This window comes from Oncorhynchus gorbuscha, unplaced genomic scaffold (assembly GCF_021184085.1).
Source record: "Oncorhynchus gorbuscha isolate QuinsamMale2020 ecotype Even-year unplaced genomic scaffold, OgorEven_v1.0 Un_scaffold_3278, whole genome shotgun sequence".
In the NCBI taxonomy this organism is placed as follows: domain Eukaryota; kingdom Metazoa; phylum Chordata; class Actinopteri; order Salmoniformes; family Salmonidae; genus Oncorhynchus; species Oncorhynchus gorbuscha.
Genome location: NW_025747561.1, coordinates 11,265 through 37,500, shown reverse-complemented (window position 1 = coordinate 37,500; position 26,236 = coordinate 11,265). Strand labels below are relative to the sequence as shown.

Here is a 26,236-nt window from a genome sequence, read left to right as displayed (position 1 = left end):
AGTCAGGGTGTAGGAGGGTGACCGGTACCTAGTCAGGGTGTAGGAGGGTGACCGGTACCTAGTCAGGGTGTAGGAGGGTGACCGGTACCTAGTCAGGGTGTAGGAGGGTCACCGGTACCTAGTCAGGGTGTAGGAGGGTGACCGGTACCTAGTCAGGGTGTAGGAGGGTGACCGGTACCTAGTCAGGGTGTAGGAGGGTGACCGGTACCTAGTCAGGGTGTAGGAGGGTCACCGGTACCTAGTCAGGGTGTAGGAGGGTCACCGGTACCTAGTCAGGGTGTAGGAGGGTCACCGGTACCTAGTCAGGGTGTAGGAGGGTCACCGGTACCTAGTCAGGGTGTAGGAGGGTCACCGGTACCTAGTCAGGGTGTAGGAGGGTCACCGGTACCTAGTCAGGGTGTAGGAGGGTCACCGGTACCTAGTCAGGGTGTAGGAGGGTGACCGGTACCTAGTCAGGGTGTAGGAGGGTGACCGGTACCTAGTCAGGGTGTAGGAGGGTCACCGGTACCTAGTCAGGGTGCAGGAGGGTGACCGGTACCTAGTCAGGGTGCAGGAGGGTCACCGGTACCTAGTCAGGGTGTAGGAGGGTCACCGGTACCTAGTCAGGGTGCAGGAGGGTGACCGGTACCTAGTCAGGGTGTAGGAGGGTCACCGGTACCTAGTCAGGGTGTAGGAGGGTCACCGGTACCTAGTCAGGGTGTAGGAGGGTCACCGGTACCTAGTCAGGGTGTAGGAGGGTCACCGGTACCTAGTCAGGGTGTAGGAGGGTCACCGGTACCTAGTCAGGGTGTAGGAGGGTCACCGGTACCTAGTCAGGGTGTAGGAGGGTGACCGGTACCTAGTCAGGGTGTAGGAGGGTGACCGGTACCTAGTCAGGGTGCAGGAGGGTCACCGGTACCTAGTCAGGGTGCAGGAGGGTGACCGGTACCTAGTCAGGGTGTAGGAGGGTCACCGGTACCTAGTCAGGGTGCAGGAGGGTCACCGGTACCTAGTCAGGGTGCAGGAGGGTGACCGGTACCTAGTCAGGGTGTAGGAGGGTCACCGGTACCTAGTCAGGGTGTAGGAGGGTGACCGGTACCTAGTCAGGGTGTAGGAGGGTCACCGGTACCTAGTCAGGGTGTAGGAGGGTGACCGGTACCTAGTCAGGGTGTAGGAGGGTGACCGGTACCTAGTCAGGGTGTAGGAGGGTCACCGGTACCTAGTCAGGGTGTAGGAGGGTCACCGGTACCTAGTCAGGGTGTAGGAGGGTCACCGGTACCTAGTCAGGGTGTAGGAGGGTCACCGGTACCTAGTCAGGGTGTAGGAGGGTCACCGGTACCTAGTCAGGGTGTAGGAGGGTCACCGGTACCTAGTCAGGGTGTAGGAGGGTCACCGGTACCTAGTCAGGGTGTAGGAGGGTCACCGGTACCTAGTCAGGGTGTAGGAGGGTCACCGGTACCTAGTCAGGGTGTAGGAGGGTCACCGGTACCTAGTCAGGGTGTAGGAGGGTCACCGGTACCTAGTCAGGGTGTAGGAGGGTGACCGGTACCTAGTCAGGGTGTAGGAGGGTCACCGGTACCTAGTCAGGGTGTAGGAGGGTCACCGGTACCTAGTCAGGGTGTAGGAGGGTCACCGGTACCTAGTCAGGGTGTAGGAGGGTGACCGGTACCTAGTCAGGGTGTAGGAGGGTCACCGGTACCTAGTCAGGGTGTAGGAGGGTCACCGGTACCTAGTCAGGGTGTAGGAGGGTCACCGGTACCTAGTCAGGGTGTAGGAGGGTCACCGGTACCTAGTCAGGGTGTAGGAGGGTCACCGGTACCTAGTCAGGGTGTAGGAGGGTCACCGGTACCTAGTCAGGGTGTAGGAGGGTCACCGGTACCTAGTCAGGGTGTAGGAGGGTCACCGGTACCTAGTCAGGGTGTAGGAGGGTCACCGGTACCTAGTCAGGGTGTAGGAGGGTCACCGGTACCTAGTCAGGGTGTAGGAGGGTGACCGGTACCTAGTCAGGGTGTAGGAGGGTCACCGGTACCTAGTCAGGGTGTAGGAGGGTCACCGGTACCTAGTCAGGGTGTAGGAGGGTGACCGGTACCTAGTCAGGGTGTAGGAGGGTGACCGGTACCTAGTCAGGGTGTAGGAGGGTCACCGGGTACCTAGTCAGGGTGTAGGAGGGTCACCGGTACCTAGTCAGGGTGTAGGAGGGTGACCGGTACCTAGTCAGGGTGTAGGAGGGTGACCGGTACCTAGTCAGGGTGTAGGAGGGTCACCGGTACCTAGTCAGGGTGTAGGAGGGTCACCGGTACCTAGTCAGGGTGTAGGAGGGTGACCGGTACCTAGTCAGGGTGTAGGAGGGTGACCGGTACCTAGTCAGGGTGTAGGAGGGTCACCGGTACCTAGTCAGGGTGTAGGAGGGTCACCGGTACCTAGTCAGGGTGTAGGAGGGTCACCGGTACCTAGTCAGGGTGTAGGAGGGTCACCGGTACCTAGTCAGGGTGTAGGAGGGTGACCGGTACCTAGTCAGGGTGTAGGAGGGTCACCGGTACCTAGTCAGGGTGTAGGAGGGTCACCGGTACCTAGTCAGGGTGTAGGAGGGTGACCGGTACCTAGTCAGGGTGTAGGAGGGTGACCGGTACCTAGTCAGGGTGTAGGAGGGTCACCGGTACCTAGTCAGGGTGTAGGAGGGTCACCGGTACCTAGTCAGGGTGTAGGAGGGTCACCGGTACCTAGTCAGGGTGTAGGAGGGTCACCGGTACCTAGTCAGGGTGTAGGAGGGTCACCGGTACCTAGTCAGGGTGTAGGAGGGTCACCGGTACCTAGTCAGGGTGTAGGAGGGTCACCGGTACCTAGTCAGGGTGTAGGAGGGTCACCGGTACCTAGTCAGGGTGTAGGAGGGTGACCGGTACCTAGTCAGGGTGTAGGAGGGTGACCGGTACCTAGTCAGGGTGTAGGAGGGTCACCGGTACCTAGTCAGGGTGTAGGAGGGTCACCGGTACCTAGTCAGGGTGTAGGAGGGTCACCGGTACCTAGTCAGGGTGTAGGAGGGTGACCGGTACCTAGTCAGGGTGTAGGAGGGTGACCGGTACCTAGTCAGGGTGTAGGAGGGTCACCGGTACCTAGTCAGGGTGTAGGAGGGTCACCGGTACCTAGTCAGGGTGTAGGAGGGTGACCGGTACCTAGTCAGGGTGTAGGAGGGTGACCGGTACCTAGTCAGGGTGTAGGAGGGTCACCGGTACCTAGTCAGGGTGTAGAAGGGTCACCGGTACCTAGTCAGGGTGTAGGAGGTCACCGGTACCTAGTCAGGGTGTAGGAGGGTCACCGGTACCTAGTCAGGGTGTAGGAGGGTCACCGGTACCTAGTCAGGGTGTAGGAGGGTCACCGGTACCTAGTCAGGGTGCAGGAGGGTCACCGGTACCTAGTCAGGGTGCAGGAGGGTCACCGGTACCTAGTCAGGGTGTAGGAGGGTCACCGGTACCTAGTCAGGGTGTAGGAGGGTCACCGGTACCTAGTCAGGGTGTAGGAGGGTCACCGGTACCTAGTCAGGGTGTAGGAGGGTCACCGGTACCTAGTCAGGGTGTAGGAGGGTCACCGGTACCTAGTCAGGGTGTAGGAGGGTCACCGGTACCTAGTCAGGGTGTAGGAGGGTCACCGGTACCTAGTCAGGGTGTAGGAGGGTCGCCGGTACCTAGTCAGGGTGCAGGAGAGGGTCGCCGGTACCTAGTCAGGGTGCAGGAGAGGGTGACCGGTACCTAGTCAGGGTGCAGGAGGGTGACCGGTACCTAGTCAGGGTGCAGGAGGGTGACCGGTACCTAGTCAGGGTGCAGGAGGGTCACCGGTACCTAGTTAGGGTGCAGGAGGGTCACCGGTACCTAGTCAGGGTGCAGGAGGGTCACCGGTACCTAGTCAGGGTGCAGGAGGGTCACCGGTACCTAGTCAGGGTGCAGGAGGGTCACCGGTACCTAGTCAGGGTGCAGGAGGGTCACCGGTACCTAGTCAGGGTGCAGGAGGGTCACCGGTACCTAGTCAGGGTGTAGGAGGGTCACCGGTACCTAGTCAGGGTGTAGGAGGGTCACCGGTACCTAGTCAGGGTGTAGGAGGGTCACCGGTACCTAGTCAGGGTGTAGGAGGGTCACCGGTACCTAGTCAGGGTGTAGGAGGGTCACCGGTACCTAGTCAGGGTGCAGGAGGGTCACCGGTACCTAGTCAGGGTGCAGGAGGGTCACCGGTACCTAGTCAGGGTGCAGGAGGGTCACCGGTACCTAGTCAGGGTGCAGGAGGGTCACCGGTACCTAGTCAGGGTGCAGGAGGGTCACCGGTACCTAGTCAGGGTGCAGGAGAGTCGCCGGTACAGAGTCAGGGTGCAGGAGGGTCGCCAGTACAGAGTCAGGGTGCAGGAGGGTCACCGGTACCTAGTCAGGGTGCAGGAGGGTCACCGGTACCTAGTCAGGGTGCAGGAGAGGGTGACCGGTACCTAGTCAGGGTGCAGGAGGGTGACCAGTACCTAGTCAAGGTGCAGGAGGGTGACCAGTACCTAGTCAAGGTGCAGGAGGGTGACCAGTACCTAGTCAGGGTGCAGGAGGGTCGCCAGTACCGAGTCAGGGTGCAGGAGGGGTGACCAGTACCTAGTCAGGGTGCAGGAGGGTGACCAGTACCTAGTCAGGGTGCAGGAGGGTGACCAGTACCTAGTCAGGTTGCAGGAGGGTCGCCATTACCGAGTCAGGGTGCAGGAGGGTCGCCAGTACCGAGTCAGGGTGCAGGAGAGGGTGACCAGTACCTAGTCAGGGTGCAGGAGGGTCACCAGTACCGAGTCAGGGTGCAGGAGAGGGTGACCAGTACCTAGTCAGGGTGCAGGAGGGTCGCCAGTACCTAGTCAGGGTGCAGGAGGGTCGCCAGTACCGAGTCAGGGTGCAGGAGAGGGTGACCGGTACCTAGTCAGGGTGCAGGAGGGTCGCCAGTACCGAGTCAGGGTGCAGGAGGGTCGCCAGTACCGAGTCAGGGTGCAGGAGGGGTGACCAGTACCTAGTCAGGGTGCAGGAGGGTGACCAGTACCTAGTCAGGGTGCAGGAGGGTGACCAGTACCTAGTCAGGTTGCAGGAGGGTCGCCATTACCGAGTCAGGGTGCAGGAGGGTCGCCAGTACCGAGTCAGGGTGCAGGAGAGGGTGACCAGTACCTAGTCAGGGTGCAGGAGGGTCGCCAGTACCTAGTCAGGGTGCAGGAGGGTCGCCAGTACCGAGTCAGGGTGCAGGAGAGGGTGACCGGTACCTAGTCAGGGTGCAGGAGGGTCGCCAGTACCGAGTCAGGGTGCAGGAGGGTGACCGGTACCTAGTCAGGGTGCAGGAGAGGGTCACCGGTACCTAGTCAGGGTGCAGGAGGGTGACCAGTACCTAGTCAGGGTGCAGGAGGGTCACCAGTACCTAGTCAGGGTGCAGGAGGGTCGCCAGTACCGAGTCAGGGTGCAGGAGAGGGTGACCGGTACCTAGTCAGGGTGCAGGAGAGGGTGACCAGTACCTAGTCAAGGTGCAGGAGGGTGACCAGTACCTAGTCAGGGTGCAGGAGGGTCGCCAGTACCGAGTCAGGGTGCAGGAGGGGTGACCAGTACCTAGTCAGGGTGCAGGAGGGTGACCAGTACCTAGTCAGGTTGCAGGAGGGTCGCCAGTACCGAGTCAGGGTGCAGGAGGGTCGCCAGTACCGAGTCAGGGTGCAGGAGGGTGACCGGTACCTAGTCAGGGTGCAGGAGGGTGACCGGTACCTAGTCAGGGTGCAGGAGGGTCACCGGTACCTAGTTAGGGTGCAGGAGGGTCACCGGTACCTAGTCAGGGTGCAGGAGGGTCACCGGTACCTAGTCAGGGTGCAGGAGGGTCACCGGTACCTAGTCAGGGTGCAGGAGGGTCACCGGTACCTAGTCAGGGTGCAGGAGGGTCACCGGTACCTAGTCAGGGTGTAGGAGGGTCACCGGTACCTAGTCAGGGTGTAGGAGGGTGACCGGTACCTAGTCAGGGTGTAGGAGGGTCACCGGTACCTAGTCAGGGTGTAGGAGGGTCACCGGTACCTAGTCAGGGTGTAGGAGGGTCACCGGTACCTAGTCAGGGTGCAGGAGGGTCACCGGTACCTAGTCAGGGTGCAGGAGGGTCACCGGTACCTAGTCAGGGTGCAGGAGGGTCACCGGTACCTAGTCAGGGTGCAGGAGGGTCACCGGTACCTAGTCAGGGTGCAGGAGGGTCACCGGTACCTAGTCAGGGTGCAGGAGAGTCGCCGGTACAGAGTCAGGGTGCAGGAGGGTCGCCAGTACAGAGTCAGGGTGCAGGAGGGTCACCGGTACCTAGTCAGGGTGCAGGAGGGTCACCGGTACCTAGTCAGGGTGCAGGAGAGGGTGACCAGTACCTAGTCAGGGTGCAGGAGGGTGACCAGTACCTAGTCAAGGTGCAGGAGGGTGACCAGTACCTAGTCAAGGTGCAGGAGGGTGACCAGTACCTAGTCAGGGTGCAGGAGGGTCGCCAGTACCGAGTCAGGGTGCAGGAGGGGTGACCAGTCCCTAGTCAGGGTGCAGGAGGGTGACCAGTACCTAGTCAGGGTGCAGGAGGGTGACCAGTACCTAGTCAGGTTGCAGGAGGGTCGCCATTACCGAGTCAGGGTGCAGGAGGGTCGCCAGTACCGAGTCAGGGTGCAGGAGAGGGTGACCAGTACCTAGTCAGGGTGCAGGAGGGTCACCAGTACCGAGTCAGGGTGCAGGAGAGGGTGACCAGTACCTAGTCAGGGTGCAGGAGGGTCGCCAGTACCTAGTCAGGGTGCAGGAGGGTCGCCAGTACCGAGTCAGGGTGCAGGAGAGGGTGACCGGTACCTAGTCAGGGTGCAGGAGGGTCGCCAGTACCGAGTCAGGGTGCAGGAGGGTCGCCAGTACCGAGTCAGGGTGCAGGAGGGGTGACCAGTACCTAGTCAGGGTGCAGGAGGGTGACCAGTACCTAGTCAGGGTGCAGGAGGGTGACCAGTACCTAGTCAGGTTGCAGGAGGGTCGCCATTACCGAGTCAGGGTGCAGGAGGGTCGCCAGTACCGAGTCAGGGTGCAGGAGAGGGTGACCAGTACCTAGTCAGGGTGCAGGAGGGTCGCCAGTACCTAGTCAGGGTGCAGGAGGGTCGCCAGTACCGAGTCAGGGTGCAGGAGAGGGTGACCGGTACCTAGTCAGGGTGCAGGAGGGTCGCCAGTACCGAGTCAGGGTGCAGGAGTGTCACCAGTACCGAGTCAGGGTGCAGGAGAGGGTGACTGGTACCTAGTCAGGGTGCAGGAGGGTGACCGGTACCTAGTCAGGGTGCAGGAGGGTGACCGGTACCTAGTCAGGGTGCAGGAGGGTGACCGGTACCTAGTCAGGGTGCAGGAGAGGGTCACCGGTACCTAGTCAGGGTGCAGGAGGGTGACCAGTACCTAGTCAGGGTGCAGGAGGGTCACCAGTACCTAGTCAGGGTGCAGGAGGGTCGCCAGTACCGAGTCAGGGTGCAGGAGAGGGTGACCGGTACCTAGTCAGGGTGCAGGAGAGGGTGACCAGTACCTAGTCAAGGTGCAGGAGGGTGACCAGTACCTAGTCAGGGTGCAGGAGGGTCGCCAGTACCGAGTCAGGGTGCAGGAGGGGTGACCAGTACCTAGTCAGGGTGCAGGAGGGTGACCAGTACCTAGTTAGGTTGCAGGAGGGTCGCCAGTACCGAGTCAGGGTGCAGGAGGGTCGCCAGTACCGAGTCAGGGTGCAGGAGGGTGACCAGTACCGAGTCAGGGTGCAGGAGAGGGTGGCCAGTACCGAGTCAGGGTGCAGGAGAGGGTCACCGGTACCTAGTCAGGGTGAAGGAGGGTCACCGGTACCTAGTCAGGGTGCAGGAGGGTCACCGGTACCTAGTCAGGGTGCAGGAGGGTCACCAGTACCTAGTCAGGGTGCAGGAGAGGGTGACCAGTACCTAGTCAGGGTGCAGGAGGGTGACCAGTACCTAGTCAGGGTGCAGGAGGGTGACCAGTACCTAGTCAGGGTGCAGGAGGGTCACCAGTACCTAGTCAGGGTGCAGGAGGGTCACCGGTACCTAGTCAGGGTGCAGGAGAGGGTCACCGGTACAAAACAATGAAGATACATGAATACATATTAAAGGGGGTCGATGTAAATGGACTTGAAGAGTTTGAGAAAATAGCATTGATGAATTCAAAGATGGACACACTGTACCAGGTAGATGCATATTAACACTAATATGGTCAGAATACTTCACATCTTCTTCTTATGAACCATACAAACACACGTGGAATGTGGTAACCATGGTAACATACGAACACACGTGGAATGTGGTAACCATGGTACCATACGAACACATGTGGAATGAGGTAACCATGGTACCATACGAACACACGTGGAATGTGGTAACCATGGTAACATACGAACACATGGAATGTGGTAACCATGGTAACATACGAACACACGTGGAATGTGGTAACCATGGTACCATACGAACACATGTGGAATGAGGTAACCATGGTACCATACGAACACACGTGGAATGTGGTAACCATGGTAACATACTAACACATGGAATGTGGTAACCATGGTACCATACGAACAAGTGGAATGTGGTAACCATGGAACCACACCAATACATGTGGAATGTGGTAACCATGGAACCATACGAACACGTGGAATGTGGTAACCATGGTACATGTCTTAACATAGCTATTCTCTAAGGGTCAAGAGGAATGCCGAGTTATTGACGAATCAAAACATCTAATTTTACGTGTCCATTTTTAAACCACAGTCAATCCACTCCACAGTGGCCAGTCGACTGTAAACTTGTCATCGACATCCCAAAGACGAACCACACTTCATTTGATACTGTTCACCTGTTACGGCTGCAATCCCGATGTCGGGATATGACAACTACCAGTGAAAATAGAGGGCACCAAATTCAAACCACAGAAATCTCATAATTAGAATTCCTAAAACATACATGTGTTTGATATCATTTTAAAGCTATTCTCGTTGTTATTCCCACCAAAGTGTCCGCTTTCAAATAGGCTTTTCAGCAAAAGCACTACAAACGATTATGTTAAGGTCTCCACCAAACCACAATAAGCACAGCCATTTTCTAGCGAAATATAGCATTCACAAAAAACAGATATAAAGATATAATTAATCACTAACCTTTGATGATCTTCATCAGATGACACTCATAGGACTTCATGTTACACAATACATGCATGTTTTGTTTGATAAAGTTCATATTTATATACAAAAATCGGAGTTTACATTGGCGCGTTAGATTCACTAGTTCCAAAAACATCCAGTGATTTTTGCATAGCCACATCGTTTCAACAGAAATACTCATCATAAATGTAGATGATAATACAAGTTATACACATGGAATTATAGATATACCTCTTCTTAATGCAACTGCTGTGTCAGATCTTTTTTTAAAGTTTTCGGAAAAAGCAACCCATGCAATAATCTGAGACGGCGCTCAGAACAGTAGCCAAATTAGCCTCCATGTTGGAGTCAACAGAAACCAGAAAATACATGATAAATATTTCCTTACCTTTGATGAGCTACATCAGAATGCAGTCCTAGGAATCCCAGGTCCACAATAAATGCTTGATTTGTTCGAATATGTCCGTTATTTATGTCCAATTAGCTACTTTTATTTATGTCAAATTAGCTACTTTGGTTAGCGCATTCGGTAAACAATTCCAAAGTCACAAAGCGCGTCCCCTATGACGTGACGAAATGTCCAAAAGTTCTGTAACAGTCAGTAGAAACATGTCAAACGATGTACTGAATCAATCTTTAGAATGTTGTTTACATATATCTTGAATAACGTTCCAACCGGAGAATTGGAATGACTTCAGATGACCGGTGGAACGCAGGTCCTTCCCCTGTGAACGCACATGGTGAAAGCATGGTCCACTCATGGCTGTGGTTTCCTGTGTCATTCTCCCCCCCCCCTTCACATTAGAGTCATCAGACACAGTTCTATTGACTGCTGACATCTAGTGGAAGGCGCAGGAAGTGAAAACTCATCCATATCTCGCTGTAATTTCAATGAGACCTTGGTTGAAAATCTGCCACCTCCAGAAAAAAAACAGGAAGTGAAATTTCTCAGGTTTTTGCCTGCTTTATGAGTTCTGTTATACTCGCAGACATAATTCAAACAGTTTTAGAAACTTCAGAGTGTTTTCTATCCAATACTAATAATAATATGCAAATATTAGCAACTATGACTGAGGAGCAGGCCGTTTGATATGGGCACCTTTCATCCAAGCTACTCAATACTGCCCCTTCAGCCATAAGAAGTTAACTCATTATTTGCATGTGTAAAGATAGTTACAACATGATAGTGCTTGCTTTGTTCTCCAACTCATCTTGTGTTCTTTCTGTCATCCTGTGAACCCCGTTCATTGCTGCTCACAGCTATATTTATTATTATGCTTTCACCTCCTTCCTTTTCTCCCTTCCTCTCCCTCCCTCCTTCCTCTTCATCCCCCTCTCCCTCCTCCTCCTCCCTCTCTCCCTCCCTCTCCCTCCTCCTCCCCCCTCTCCTCCTCCTCCTCCTCCTCCCTCTCTCCAGGTGATTGATATGAATGAGTACCAACGGAGAAGGTTTGCGTGTCGTATCATTGACTGTCTGTTTAACACAGTGACAGGGAAGAAGATCGCTCTGCTGGGATTCTCCTTTAAGAAAGACACTGGAGATACCAGGTATCTATTTCCTGTCTTCTATTCTTCTCCTCTCCTCCTCGTTCCCTCTCTTCCTCTCCTCCTCGTTCCCTCTCTTCCTCTCCTCCTCGTTCCCTCTCTTCCTCTCCTCCTCGTTCCCTCTCTTCCTCTCCTCCTCGTTCCCTCTCTTCCTCTCCTCCTCGTTCCCTCTCTTCCTCTCCTCCTCGTTCCCTCTCTTCCTCTCCTCCTCGTTCCCTCTCTTCCTCCTCGTTCCCTCTCTTCCTCCTCGTTCCCTCTCTTCCTCCTCGTTCCCTCTCTTCCTCCTCGTTCCCTCTCTTCCTCTCCTCCTCGTTCCCTCTCTTCCTCTCCTCCTCGTTCCCTCTCTTCCTCTCCTCCTCGTTCCCTCTCTTCCTCCTCGTTCCCTCTCTTCCTCCTCGTTCCCTCTCTTCCTCTCCTCCTCGTTCCCTCTCTTCCTCTCCTCCTCGTTCCCTCTCTTCCTCTCCTCCTCGTTCCCTCTCTTCCTCTCCTCCTAGTTCCCTCTCTTCCTCCTCGTTCCCTCTCCTCCTCCTCGTTCTCTCTCCTCTCCTCCTCCTTGTTCCCCCTCTCTTCCTCCTCGTTCCCTCTCTCCCTCCTCGTTCCCTCTCTCCTCTTTCTTCTCTTGTTGAAACATCAATTCCTTTTCTTTCTCTCGCTGTCTCTCAATTCAAGGGTCTTTATTTTCATGGGAAACTTAGATGAGTAGATGATAAACGAAAGTGAAATAAACAATTTAAATGAACAGTAAACATTACACTCACAGAAGTTCCAAAAGAATAAAGACATTTTAAATGTCATATTATGTCTATATACAGTGTTGTAACAATGTGAAAATAAATAAGCATAAATATGGGTTGTATTTACAATGGTGTGTGTTCTTCACTGGTTTCTCATGACTCTTCTCCAGGTTCATCTCTCTGTAGGTGATGGCTTTGTTATGGAAGGTTTGTGAATCGCTTCCTTTTAGGTGGTTGTAGAATTTAACAGCTCTTTTCTGGATTTTGATAATTAGTGGGTATCGGACTAATTCTGCTCTGCATTCATTATTTGGTGTTTTACGTTGTACACGGAGGATATTTTTGCAGAATTCTGCGTGCAGAGTCTCAATTTGGTGTTTGTCCCATTTTGTGAAGTCTTGGTTGGTGAGCGGACCCCAGACCTCACAACCATAAAGGGCAATGGGCTCTATGACTGATTCAAGTATTTTTAGCCAGATCCTAATTTGTATGATGAATTTGATCTTCCTTTTGATGGCATAGAATGCCCTTCTTGCCTTGTCTCTCAGATCGTTCACAGCTTTGTGGAAGTTACCTGTGGCGCTGATGTTTAGGCCAAGGTATGTATAGTTTTTTGTGTGCTCTAGGACAACGGTGTCGAGATGGAATTTGTATTTGTGGTCCTGGTGACTGGACCTTTTTTGGAACACCATTATTTTGGTCTTACTAAGATTTACTGTCAGGGCCCAGGTCTGACAGAATCTGTGCATAAGATCTAGGTGCTGCTGTAGGCCCTCCTTGGTTGGGGACAGAAGCACCAGATCATCAGCAAACAGTAGACATTCGTCTTCAGATTCTAGTAGGGTGAGGCCGGGTGCTGCAGACTGTTCTAGAGCCCTCGCCAATTCGTTGATATAAATGTTGAAGAGGGTGGGGCTTAAGCTGCATCCCGGCCTCTTGGGAAGAAATGTGTGTGTTCTTTGACAATTTTAAATGCACAATTGTTGTTTGTGTACATGGATTTTATAATGTTGTATGTTTTACCCCCAACACCACTTTCCACCAGTTTGTATAGCAGACCCTCGTGCCAAATTGAGTCCAAAGCTTTTTTTAAATCAACAAAGCTTGAGAAGACTTTGCCTTAGTTTTGGTTTGTTTGTCATTTAGGGTGTGCAGGGTGAATACGTGGTCTGTCGTACGGTAATTTGGTAAAAAGCCAATTTGACATTTGCTCAGTACATTGTTTTCACTGAGGAAATGTACGAGTCTGCTATTAATGATAATGCAGAGGATTTTCCCTCTCTCTCCTCGGTCTCCATCTCGTCTGTGTCAGGTTAATCAGTGTGTGTGTGTGTGTGTGTGTGTGTGTGTGTGTGTGTGTGTGTGTGTGTGTGTGTGTGTGTGTGTGTGTGTGTGTGTGTGTGTGTGTGTGTGTGTGTGTGTGTGTGTGTGTGTGTGTGTGTGTCAGGTTAATCAGTGTGTAAGGGTAAAGTGCATGTCTTGGAACCTTGACCTGATATACTCATAGAACACACATTAACCCCCCCCCCACACCCCCCCAGAGTTAATCATTCATATTATGGGATGCCAGGTAGCTTAGCGATTTTAAGATTGTTGGGCCAGTTGCTGGTTCAAATCTTCCAGTCGACTAGGTGGGAGAGAAATATCGATCTGTGCCCTTGAGCAAGGCACTTAACCTAAACTGCTCCTGTAAGCCTGCTAAATGACTGACGTGTGTGTGTGTGTGTGTGTGTGTGTGTGTGTGTGTGTGTGTGTGTGTGTGTGTGTGTGTGTGTGTGTGTGTGTGTGTGTGTGTGTGTGTGTGTGTGTGTGTGTGTGTGTGTCTTTCAGGGAGTCTTCTAGTATCTATATATCTAAGTACCTAATGGACGAGGGAGCCAAGCTCCACATCTACGACCCCAAAGTCCTGAAGGAACAGATCATTCTGGACCTCTCTCAACCACACATCTCTGAAGACCCTCACAGAGGTAGAGGAGGGAGGGGGGGGTCTGTCTGTCTGTCTGTCTGTCTGTCTGTCTGTCTGAGCTGGTCACAGTGTCTATGTGATGGTGTATCTGTGTATTGTAGTGTCTATGTATCTGTGTATTGTAGTGTCTATGTATCTGTGTATTGTAGTGTCTATGTGATGGTGTATCTGTGTATTGTAGTGTCTATGTATCTGTGTATTGTAGTGTGTATGTATCTGTGTATTGTAGTGTCTATGTATCTGTGTATTGTAGTGTCTGAGTGATGGTGTATCTGTGTATTGTAGTGTCTGAGTGATGGTGTATCTGTGTATTGTAGTGTCTGAGTGATGGTGTATCTGTGTATTGTAGTGTCTATGTATCTGTGTATTGTAGTGTCTATGTATCTGTGTATTGTAGTGTCTGAGTGATGGTGTATCTGTGTATTGTAGTGTCTATGTATCTGTGTATTGTAGTGTCTATGTATCTGTGTATTGTAGTGTCTGAGTGATGGTGTATCTGTGTATTTTAGTGTCTATGTGTATTGTAGTGTCTATGTGATGGTGTATCTGTGTATTGTAGTGTCTAGGTGATGGTGTATCTGTGTATTGTAGTGTCTATGTATCTGTGTATTGTAGTGTCTATGTGATGGTGTATCTGTGTATTGTAGTGTCTAGGTGATGGTGTATCTGTGTATTGTAGTGTCTATGTGATGGTGTATCTGTGTATTGTAGTGTCTAGGTGATGGTGTATCTGTGTATTGTAGTGTCTATGTATCTGTGTATTGTAGTGTCTATGTGATGGTGTATCTGTGTATTGTAGTGTCTAGTGATGGTGTATCTGTGTATTGTAGTGTCTAGGTGATGGTGTATCTGTGTATTGTAGTGTCTATGTGATTGTGTATTGTAGTGTCTAGGTGATGGTGTATCTGTGTATTGTAGTGTCTATGTATCTGTGTATTGTAGTGTCTATGTATCTGTGTATTGTAGTGTCTATGTATCTGTGTATTGTAGTGTCTATGTGATGGTATATCTGTGTATTGTGGTGTCTATGTATCTGTGTATTGTGGTGTCTATGTATCTGTGTATTGTAGTGTCTATGTATCTGTGTATTGTAGTGTCTATGTGATGGTGTATCTGTGTATTGTAGTTTCTAGGTGATGGTGTATCTGTGTATTGTAGTGTCTATGTGATGGTGTATCTGTGTATTGTAGTGTCTATGTGATGGTATATCTGTGTATTGTGGTGTCTATGTATCTGTGTATTGTAGTGTCTATGTATCTGTGTATTGTAGTGTCTATGTATCTGTGTATTGTAGTGTCTATGTGATGGTGTATCTGTGTATTGTAGTGTCTAGGTGATGGTGTATCTGTGTATTGTAGTGTCTATGTGATGGTGTATCTGTGTATTGTAGTGTCTATGTGATGGTGTATCTGTGTATTGTAGTGTCTAGGTGATGGTGTATCTGTGTATTGTAGTGTCTATGTATCTGTGTATGTCTATGTGATGTGTCTGTGTATTGTAGTGTCTATGTATCTGTGTATCTGTGTATTGTAGTGTCTATGTGATGGTGTATCTGTGTATTGTAGTGTCTATGTGATGGTGTATCTGTGTATTGTAGTGTCTATGTATCTGTGTATTGTAGTGTCTATGTGATGGTATATCTGTGTATTGTGGTGTCTATGTATCTGTGTATTGTAGTGTCTATGTATCTGTGTATTGTAGTGTTTATGTGATGGTGTATCTGTGTATTGTAGTGTCTATGTGATGGTGTATCTGTGTATTGTAGTGTCTATGTGATGGTATATCTGTGTATTGTGGTGTCTATGTATCTGTGTATTGTAGTGTCTATGTATCTGTGTATTGTAGTGTTTATGTGATGGTGTATCTGTGTATTGTAGTGTCTATGTGATGGTGTATCTGTGTATTGTAGTGTCTATGTGATGGTGTATCTGTGTATTGTAGTGTCTATGTATCTGTGTATTGTAGTGTCTGAGTGATGGTGTATCTGTGTATTGTAGTGTCTGTGTGATGGTGTATCTGTGTATTGTAGTGTCTATGTGATGGTGTATCTGTGTATTGTAGTGTCTATGTATCTGTGTAGTGTCTATGTATCTGTGTATTGTAGTGTCTATGTGATGGTGTATCTGTGTATTGTAGTGTCTATGTGATGGTGTATCTGTGTATTGTAGTGTCTATGTATCTGTGTATTGTAGTGTCTGTGTGATGGTGTATCTGTGTATTGTAGTGTCTATGTGATGGTGTATCTGTGTATTGTAGTGTCTATGTATCTGTGTATTGTAGTGTCTATGTATCTGTGTATTGTAGTGTCTATGTGATGGTGTATCTGTGTATTGTAGTGTCTATGTGATGGTGTATCTGTGTATTGTAGTGTCTATGTATCTGTGTATTGTAGTGTCTATGTGATGGTGTATCTGTGTATTGTAGTGTCTATGTATCTGTGTATTGTAGTGTCTATGTGATGGTGTATCTGTGTATTGTAGTGTCTAGGTGATGGTGTATCTGTGTATTGTAGTGTCTATGTGATGGTGTATCTGTGTATTGTAGTGTCTAGGTGATGGTGTATCTGTGTATTGTATTGTAGTGTCTATGTGATGGTGTATCTGTGTATTGTAGTGTCTAGGTGATGGTGTATCTGTGTATTGTAGTGTCTATGTGATGGTGTATCTGTGTATTGTAGTGTCTAGGTGATGGTGTATCTGTGTATTGTAGTGTCTATGTATCTGTGTATTGTAGTGTCTATGTATCTGTGTATTGTAGTGTCTATGTATCTGTGTATTGTAGTGTCTATGTGATGGTATATCTGTGTATTGTGGTGTCTATGTATCTGTGTATTGTGGTGTCTATGTATCTGTGTATTGTAGTGCCTATGTATCTGTGTATTGTAGTGTCTATGTGATGGTGTATCTGTGTATTGTAGTTTCTAGGTGATGGTGTATCTGTGTATTGTAGTGTCTATGTGATGGTGTATCTGTGTATTGTAGTGTCTATGTGATGGTATATCTGTGTATTGTGGTGTCTATGTATCTGTGTATTGTAGTGTCTATGTATCTGTGTATTGTAGTGTCTATGTATCTGTGTATTGTAGTGTCTATGTGATGGTGTATCTGTGTATTGTAGTGTCTAGGTGATGGTGTATCTGTGTATTGTAGTGTCTATGTGATGGTGTATCTGTGTATTGTAGTGTCTATGTGATGGTGTATCTGTGTATTGTAGTGTCTAGGTGATGGTGTATCTGTGTATTGTAGTGTCTATGTATCTGTGTATTGTAGTGTCTATGTGATGGTGTATCTGTGTATTGTAGTGTCTATGTGATGGTGTATCTGTGTATTGTAGTGTCTATGTATCTGTGTATTGTAGTGTCTATGTGATGGTGTATCTGTGTATTGTAGTGTCTATGTATCTGTGTATTGTAGTGTCTATGTATCTGTGTATTGTAGTGTCTATGTGATGGTGTATCTGTGTATTGTAGTGTCTATGTGATCTGTGTATTGTAGTGTCTGATGTATGTAGTGTCTATGTGATGGTATATCTGTGTATTGTGTGTCTATGTATGGTGTATCTGTGTATTGTAGTGTCTATGTATCTGTGTATTGTAGTGTTTATGTGATGGTGTATCTGTGTATTGTAGTGTCTATGTGATGGTGTATCTGTGTATTGTAGTGTCTATGTGATGGTGTATCTGTGTATTGTAGTGTCTATGTATCTGTGTATTGTAGTGTCTGAGTGATGGTGTATCTGTGTATTGTAGTGTCTATGTGATGGTGTATCTGTGTATTGTAGTGTCTATGTGATGGTGTATCTGTGTATTGTAGTGTCTATGTATCTGTGTAGTGTGTCTATGTATCTGTGTATTGTAGTGTCTATGTGATGGTGTATCTGTGTATTGTAGTGTCTATGTGATGGTGTATCTGTGTATTGTAGTGTCTATGTATCTGTGTATTGTAGTGTCTGTGTGATGGTGTATCTGTGTATTGTAGTGTCTATGTGATGGTGTATCTGTGTATTGTAGTGTCTATGTGTGTATTGTAGTGTCTATGTATCTGTGTATTGTAGTGTCTATGTGATGGTGTATCTGTGTATTGTAGTGTCTATGTGATGGTGTATCTGTGTATTGTAGTGTCTATGTATCTGTGTATTGTAGTGTCTATGTGATGTGTGTATGTGTCTATGTATCTGTGTATTGTAGTGTCTATGTATCTGTGTATTGTAGTGTCTATGTGATGGTGTATCTGTGTATTGTAGTGTCTATGTGATGGTGTATCTGTGTATTGTAGTGTCTATGTGATGGTGTATCTGTGTATTGTAGTGTCTATGTATCTGTGTATTGTAGTGTCTATGTATCTGTGTATTGTAGTGTCTATGTGATGGTGTATCTGTGTATTGTAGTGTCTATGGTGTATCTGTGTATTGTAGTGTCTATGTGATGTATCTGTGTATTGTAGTGTCTGTGTAGTGATGGTGTATCTGTGTATTGTAGTGTCTGTGTATTGTAGTGTCTAGTGATGGTGTATGTAGTGTCTGTATCTGTGTATTGTAGTGTCTATGTATCTGTGTATTGTAGTGTCTATGTGATGGTATATCTGTGTATTGTAGTGTATCTGTGTATTGTGATGGTGTATCTGTGTATTGTAGTGTCTATGTATCTGTGTATCTATGTATCTGTGATGGTGTATCTGTGTATTGTAGTGTCTGTCTATGTGATGGTGTATCTGTGTATTGTAGTGTCTATGTGATGGTGTATCTGTGTATTGTAGTGTCTATGTGATGGTGTATCTGTGTATTGTAGTGTCTATGTATCTGTGATGGTGTATCTGTGTATTGTAGTGTCTATGTGATGGTGTATCTGTGTATTGTAGTGTCTAGTGTCTGTGTATTGTAGTGTCTATGTATCTGTGTATTGTAGTGTCTGTGTATTGATGTGTCTATGTATCTGTGTATTGTAGTGTCTGTAGTGATGGTGTATCTGTGTATTGTAGTGTCTATGTGATGGTGTATCTGTGTATTGTAGTGTCTATGTGATGTGTATCTGTGTAGTGTCTATGTGTATTGTGTCTATGTGATGTGATGGTGTATCTGTGTATTGTAGTGTCTATGTGATGGTGTATCTGTGTATTGTAGTGTCTATGTGATGGTGTATCTGTGTATTGTAGTGTCTATGTGATGGTGTATCTGTGTATTGTAGTGTCTATGTGATGTATCTGTGTATTGTAGTGTCTATGTATCTGTGTATTGTAGTGTCTGTGTGATGTGATCTGTGTGTATGTCTGTGATGGTGTATCTGTGTATTGTATCTATGTATCTGTGTATTGTAGTGTCTATGTATCTGTGTATTGTAGTGTCTGAGTGATGGTGTATCTGTGTATTGTAGTGTCTGAGTGATGGTGTATCTGTGTATTGTAGTGTCTATGTGATGGTGTATCTGTGTATTGTAGTGTCTATGTCTGTGTATTGTAGTGTCTGTAGTGATGGTGTATCTGTGTATTGTAGTGTCTGAGTGATGGTGTATCTGTGTATTGTAGTGTCTGAGTGATGGTGTATCTGTGTATTGTAGTGTCTGAGTGATGGTGTATCTGTGTATTGTAGTGTCTATGTGATGGTGTATCTGTGTATTGTAGTGTCTGTGATGTGATGGTGTATCTGTGTATTGTAGTGTCTATGTATCTGTGTATTGTAGTGTATCTGTGTATTGTAGTGTCTGAGTGATGGTGTATCTGTGTATTGTAGTGTCTATGTGATGGTGTATCTGTGTATTGTAGTAGTGTGATGGTGTATCTGTGTATTGTAGTGTCTGAGTGATGGTGTATCCGTGTATTGTGTATGGTGTATCTGTGTATTGTAGTGTCTGATGTGATGGTGTATCTGTGTATTGTAGTGTCTGTGATGGTGTATCTGTGTATTGTAGTGTCTAGTGATGGTGTATCTGTGTATTGTAGTGTCTATGTGATGGTGTATCTGTGTATTGTAGTGTCTATGTATCTGTGTAGTGATGGTGTATCTGTGTATTGTAGTGTCTGATCTGTGTATTGTAGTGATGGTATTGTATGTGGTGTATCTGTGTATTGTAGTGTCTATGTATCTGTGTATTGTATGTCTATGTGATGGTGTATCTGTGTATTGTAGTGTCTGATTGTGATGGTGTATCTGTATCTGTGTATTGTAGTGTCTATGTGATGGTGTATCTGTGTATTGTAGTGTCTATGATGGTGTATCTGTGTATTGTAGTGTCTGAGTGGTGTATCTGTGTATTGTAGTGTCTGTATCTGTGATGGTGTATCTGTGTATTGTAGTGTCTGAGTGATGGTGTATCTGTGTATTGTAGTGTCTATGTATCTGTGTATTGTAGTGTCTGTATCTGTGATGGTGTATCTGTGTATTGTAGTGTCTATGTGATGGTGTATCTGTGTATTGTAGTGTCTGAGTGATGGTGTATCTGTGTATTGTAGTGTCTGAGCTGGTCACAGTGTCTGTGGATCCCTACCAGGCCTGTCAGGGGGCTCACGCTCTGGTCGTCTGCACCGAGTGGGACATGTTCAAGGTGAGAGGCACACACACACACTAATCCAATCCTATAAACACCTAACATCAACTGTGTGTGTGTGTGTGTGTGTGTGTGTGTGTGTGTGTGTGTGTGTGTGTGTGTGTGTGTGTGTGTGTGTGTGTGTGTGTGTGTGTGTGTGTGTGTGTGTGTGTGTGTGTGTGTGTGTGTGTGTGTGTGATGGTGTATCTGGAGCTGGACTATGAGATGATGTATTGTATGACCACATGTTGAAACCAGCGTTTCTGTTTGACGGTATCTGTGTCGCCTGTGATGGTATCTGTCAGCTCCACCCCCGTCTGCAGAACATTGGCTTGCAGGTACACACACAGACAGACAGACAGACAGACAGACAGACAGACAGACAGACAGACAGACAGACAGACAGACAGACAGACAGACAGACAGACAGACAGACAGACAGACAGACAGACAGACAGACAGACAGACAGACAGACAGACAGACAGACAGACAGACAGACAGACAGACAGACAGACAGACAGACACGCCTGTGTCTGTCTCTCTGTCTCTGTGTCTCATTTTTCCAAAGTCCTATACAACAGTCTCATAGTCGTGTGATTCGCTTAGTATTTTTAATTGATTAGCATGTTACTCAGTAAATCCACCCCCCCCCCCTAAGTTCCAGACAGACCCACCCTGTTACCAGGCTCCATGCCCCCCCAGCATGTCAGGCCTGGGGGGGACGAGGTTCACTCTGTACACACACCACCCAGTAAAACTATGTTCTCACTACAATAACCAGACTGCATCTCCTCTGTGTGTGTTTCCTGCAGATCGAAACCATCGGTAAGAAGGTGACGACATCTCGTATTCCCTACACACCCACGGCCGGAGTCCCTCGTATCAGCATCGACCCTGAACCCCCGACCAAGAAGACCAAAGTCTGACTCTAACACACTCACACCCCTCAGCATGAACCCTGACTCACACCCCTCAGCATCAACCCTAACTCACACCCCTCAGCATCAACCCTGACTCACACCCCTCAGCATCAACCCTGACTCACACCCCTCAGCATCAACCCTGACTCACACCCCTCAGCATCAACCCTAACTCACACCCCTCAGCATCAACCCTGACTCACACCCCTCAGCATCAACCCTGACTCACACCCCTCAGCATCAACTCTGACTCACACCCCTCAGCATCAACCCTGACTCACACCCCTCAGCATCAACCCTGACTCACACCCCTCAGCATCAACCCAGAACCCCAGACCAAGAAGACCAAAGTCTGACTCACACCCCTCAGCATCAACTCTGACTCACACCCCTCAGCATCAACCCTGACTCACACCCCTCAGCATCAACCCTGACTCACACCCCTCAGCATCAACCCAGAACCCCAGACCAAGAAGACCAAAGTCTGACTCACACCCCTCAGCATCAACTCTGACTCACACCCCTCAGCATCAACCCTGACTCACACCCCTCAGCATGAACCCTGACTCACACCCCTCAGCATCACCCAGAACCCCAGACCAAGAAGACCAAAGTCTGACTCACACCCCTCAGCATCAACCCTGACTCACACCCCTCAGCATCAACCCTGACTCACACCCCTCAGCATGAACCCTGACTCACACCCCTCAGCATCAACCCTGACTCACACCCCTCAGCATCAACCCAGAACCCCAGACCAAGAAGACCAAAGTCTGACTCACACCCCTCAGCATCAACCCTGACTCACACCCCTCAGCATCAACCCTGACTCACACCCCTCAGCATCAACCCTGACTCACACCCCTCAGCATCAACCCTGACTCACACCCCTCAGCATCAACCCTGACTCACACCCCTCAGCATCAACCCTGACTCACACCCCTCAGCATGAACCCTGACTCACACCCCTCAGCATGAACCCTGACTCACACCCCTCAGCATCAACCCTGACTCACACCCCTCAGCATCACCCCTGACTCACACCCCTCAGCATCACCCCTGACTCACACCCCTCAGCATCGACCCTGACTCACACCCCTCAGCATCAATCCTGACTCACACCCCTCAGCATCACCCCTGACTCACACCCCTCAGAATCAACCCTGACTCACACCCCTCAGCATCACCCCTGACTCACACCCCTCAGCATCACCCCTGACTCACACCCCTCAGCATCAACCCTGACTCACACCCCTCAGCATCAACCCTGACTCACACCCCTCAGCATCACCCCTGACACACACCCCTCAGCATCAACCCTGACTCACACCCCTCAGCATCAACCCTGAACCCCAGACCAAGAAGACCAACATCTGAGTCTAACACACACACACCCCTCAGCATCAACCCTGACTCACACCCCTCAGCATCAACCCTGACTCACACCCCTCAGCATCAACCCTGACTCACACCCCTCAGCATCAACCCAGACTCGCACACCTCAGCATCAACCCTGACTCACACCCCTCAGCATCAACCCTGAATCACACCCCTCAGCATCAACCCTGACTCACACCCCTCAGCATCAACCCTGAACCCCCGACCAAGAAGACCAACCCTGACTCACACCCCTCAGAATCCACCCTGACTCACACCCCCCAGAATCCACCCTGACTCACACCCCTCAGCATCAACCCTGACTCACACCCCTCAGAATCCACCCTGACTCACACCCCTCAGAATCCACCCTGACTCACACCCCTCAGCATCAACCCTGACTCACACCCCTCAGCATCAACCCTGACTCACACCCCTCAGCATCAACCCTGACTCACACCCCTCAGAATCCACCCTGACTCACACCCCTCAGAATCCACCCTGACTCACACCCCTCAGCATCACCCCTGACTCACACCCCTCAGCATCAACCCTGACTCACACCCCTCAGCATCACCCCTGACTCACACCCCTCAGCATCAACCCTGACTCACACCCCTCAGCATCAACCCTGACTCACACCCCTCAGCATCAACCCTGACTCACACCCATCAGCATCAACCCTGACTCACACCCCTCAGAATCCACCCTGACTCACACCCCTCAGCATCACCCCTGACTCACACCCCTCAGCATCACCCCTGACTCACACCCCTCAGCATCACCCCTGACTCACACCCCTCAGCATCACCCCTGACTCACACCCCTCAGCATCACCCCTGACTCACACCCCTCAGCATCACCCCTGACTCACACCCCTCAGCATCAACCCTGACTCACACCCCTCAGCATCAACCCTGACTCACACCCCTCAGCATCAACCCTGACTCACACCCCTCAGCATCAACCCTGACTCACACCCCTCAGCATCAACCCTGACTCACACCCCTCAGCATCAACCCTGACTCACACCCCTCAGCATCAACCCTGACTCACACCCCTCAGCATCAACCCTGACTCACACCCCTCAGCATCACCCCTGACTCTCACCCCTGACTCACACCCCTCAGCATCAACCCTGACTCACACCCCTCAGCATCGACCCTGACTCACACCCCTCAGCATCGACCCTGACTCACACCCCTCAGCATCAACCCTGACTCACACCCCTCAGCATCAAACCTGACTCACACCCCTCAGCATCCACCCTGACTCACACCCCTCAGCATCAACCCTGACTCACACCCCTCAGCATCAACCCTGACTCACACCCCTCAGCATCCACCCTGACTCACACCCCTCAGCATCCACCCTGACTCACACCCCTCAGCATCAACCCTGACTCACACCCCTCAGCATCAACCCTAACTCACACCCCTCAGCATCAACCCTGACTCACACCCCTCAGCATCACCCCTGACTCACACCCTCAGCATCAACCCTGACTCACACCCCTCAGCATCAACCCTGACTCACACCCCTCAGCATCAACCCTGACTCACACCCCTCAGCATCAACCCTGACTCACACCCCTCAGCATCAACCCTGACTCACACCCCTCAGCATCACCCCTGACTCACATCCCTCAGCATCGACCCTGACTCACACCCCTCAGCATCGACCCTGACTCATACCCCTCAGCATCGACCCTGACTCATACCCCTCAGCATCAACCCTGACTCACACCCCTCAGCATCAACCCTGACTCACACCCCTCAGCATCCACCCTGACTCACACCCCTCAGCATCCACCCTGACTCACACCCCTCAGCATCAACCCTGACTCACACCCCTCAGCATCAACCCTGACTCACACCCCTCAGCATCAACCCTGACTCACACCCCTCAGCATCAACCCTGACTCACACCCCTCAGCATCAACCCTGACTCACACCCCTCAGCATCAACCCTGACTCACACCCCTCAGCATCCACCCTGACTCACACCCCTCAGCATCACCCCTGACTCACACCCCTCAGCATCACCCCCCCCCCTCCTCCCTATCTACCATTCTTCCTCTAGGAGGATAATCATCGATAATCATTGATAATCAATACGTTTTGATGCTGCCGGTTTTATTTCCTGTTATAACTGACCAATCACATTAATTAATACTGTCTCTCATTTCCTGTTATAACTGACCAATCACATTAATTAATACTGTCTCTCATTTCCTGTTATAACTGGCCAATCACGTTAATACGGCCTCATTTCCTGTTGTAACTGACCAATCACTGGTTCCGATTTTATACAGACAGAAATAGTGTCTTAAATAACATCCCCATTCATGGTCATATAGACTGGTGATGTCATCAACCTGCGACCTAAATAACGTCCCCTTTCATGGTGCTCTCCTGGTCCAACGTACGGCCCTATAGAGGGTGTCATTTCAGATTGAACAGATCTTTTAATATTCCTGCCTTTTTATATAGACTGGTGATGTCATCAACCTGCGACTTAAATAAAACAAGATGTGAACTGTCATCACAGACTCTCTCTTTGTTACTGCTTCAGGTATTAGTGTTCAACCTATAATTATATAGTGTTTCCCCTATGGGCCTTGACTGGTGATGTCATCAACCTGCGACCTAAATAAAACAAGATGTGAACTGTCATCACAGACTCTCTCTTTGTTACTGCTTCAGGTATTAGTGTTCAACCTATAATTATATAGTGTTTCCCCTATGGGCCTTGACTGGTGATGTCATCAACCTGCGACTTCAACCTATAATTATAATTAAGAGTAGTGCACTATATATACAGAGTAGAGACCAGACTGACAGGTGATAGTGCACTATATATACAGAGTAGAGACCAGACCAGACAGGGGTCTAAGAGTAGTGCACTATATATACAGAGTAGAGACCAGACTAGACAGGCGTCTAAGAGTAGTGCACTATATATACAGAGTAGAGACCAGACTAGACAGGGGTCTAACAGAGTAGAGACCAGACTGCACTATATATACAGAGTAGAGACCAGACTAGACAGGGGTCTAAGAGTAGTGCACTATATATACAGAGTAGAGACCAGACTAGACAGGGGTCTAAGAGTAGTGCACTATATATACAGAGTAGAGACCAGACTAGACAGGGGTCTAAGAGTAGTGACTAGACAGGGGTATATAGTGCACTAGAGAGTAGAGACCAGACTAGACAGGGGTCTAAGAGTAGTGCACTATATATACAGAGTAGAGACCAGACTAGACAGGGGTCTAAGAGTAGTGCACTATATATACAGAGTAGAGACCAGACTAGACAGGGGTCTAAGAGTAGTGCACTATATATACAGAGTAGAGACCAGACTAGACAGGGGTCTAAGAGTAGTGCACTATATATACAGAGTAGAGACCAGGGAGCCGTTTAGTGCACTATGGGCCCTAGTTCCTTATTCCCTATCTAGTGCACTATGGGCCCTAGTTCCTTATTCCCTATCTAGTGCACTATGGGCCCTAGTTCCTTATCTAGTGCACTATGGGCCCTAGTTCCTTATTCCCTATCTAGTGCACTATGGGCCCTAGTTCCTTATTCCCTATCTAGTGCACTATGGGCCCTAGTTCCTTATTCCCTATCTAGTGCACTATGGGCCCTAGTTCCTTATTCACTATGGGCTAGTTCCTTATTCCCTATCTAGTGCACTATGGGCCCTAGTTCCTTATTCCCTATCTAGTGCACTATGGGCCCTAGTTCCTTATTCCCTATCTAGTGCACTATGGGCCCTAGTTCCTTATTCCCTATCTAGTGCACTATGGGCCCTAGTTCCTTATTCCCTATCTAGTGCACTATGGGCCCTAGTTCCTTATTCCCTATCTAGTACACTATGGGCCCTAGTTCCTTATATAGTGCACTATGGGCCCTAGTTCCTTATTCCCTATCTCGTGCACTATGGGCCCTAGTTCCTTATATAGTGCACTATGGGCCCTAGTTCCTTATTCCCTATCTAGTACACTATGGGCCCTAGTTCCTTATATAGTGCACT

At 49.5% G+C, this 26,236-nt stretch overlaps 1 pseudogene; it reads left to right on the top strand.

The window, feature by feature from the left end:
• LOC124027481 overlaps nucleotides 1-20,827 on the top strand; it is a 34,033-nt pseudogene extending 13,206 nt beyond the window's left edge.
• The last annotated feature ends 5,409 nt before the right edge of the window (nucleotides 20,828-26,236 follow it).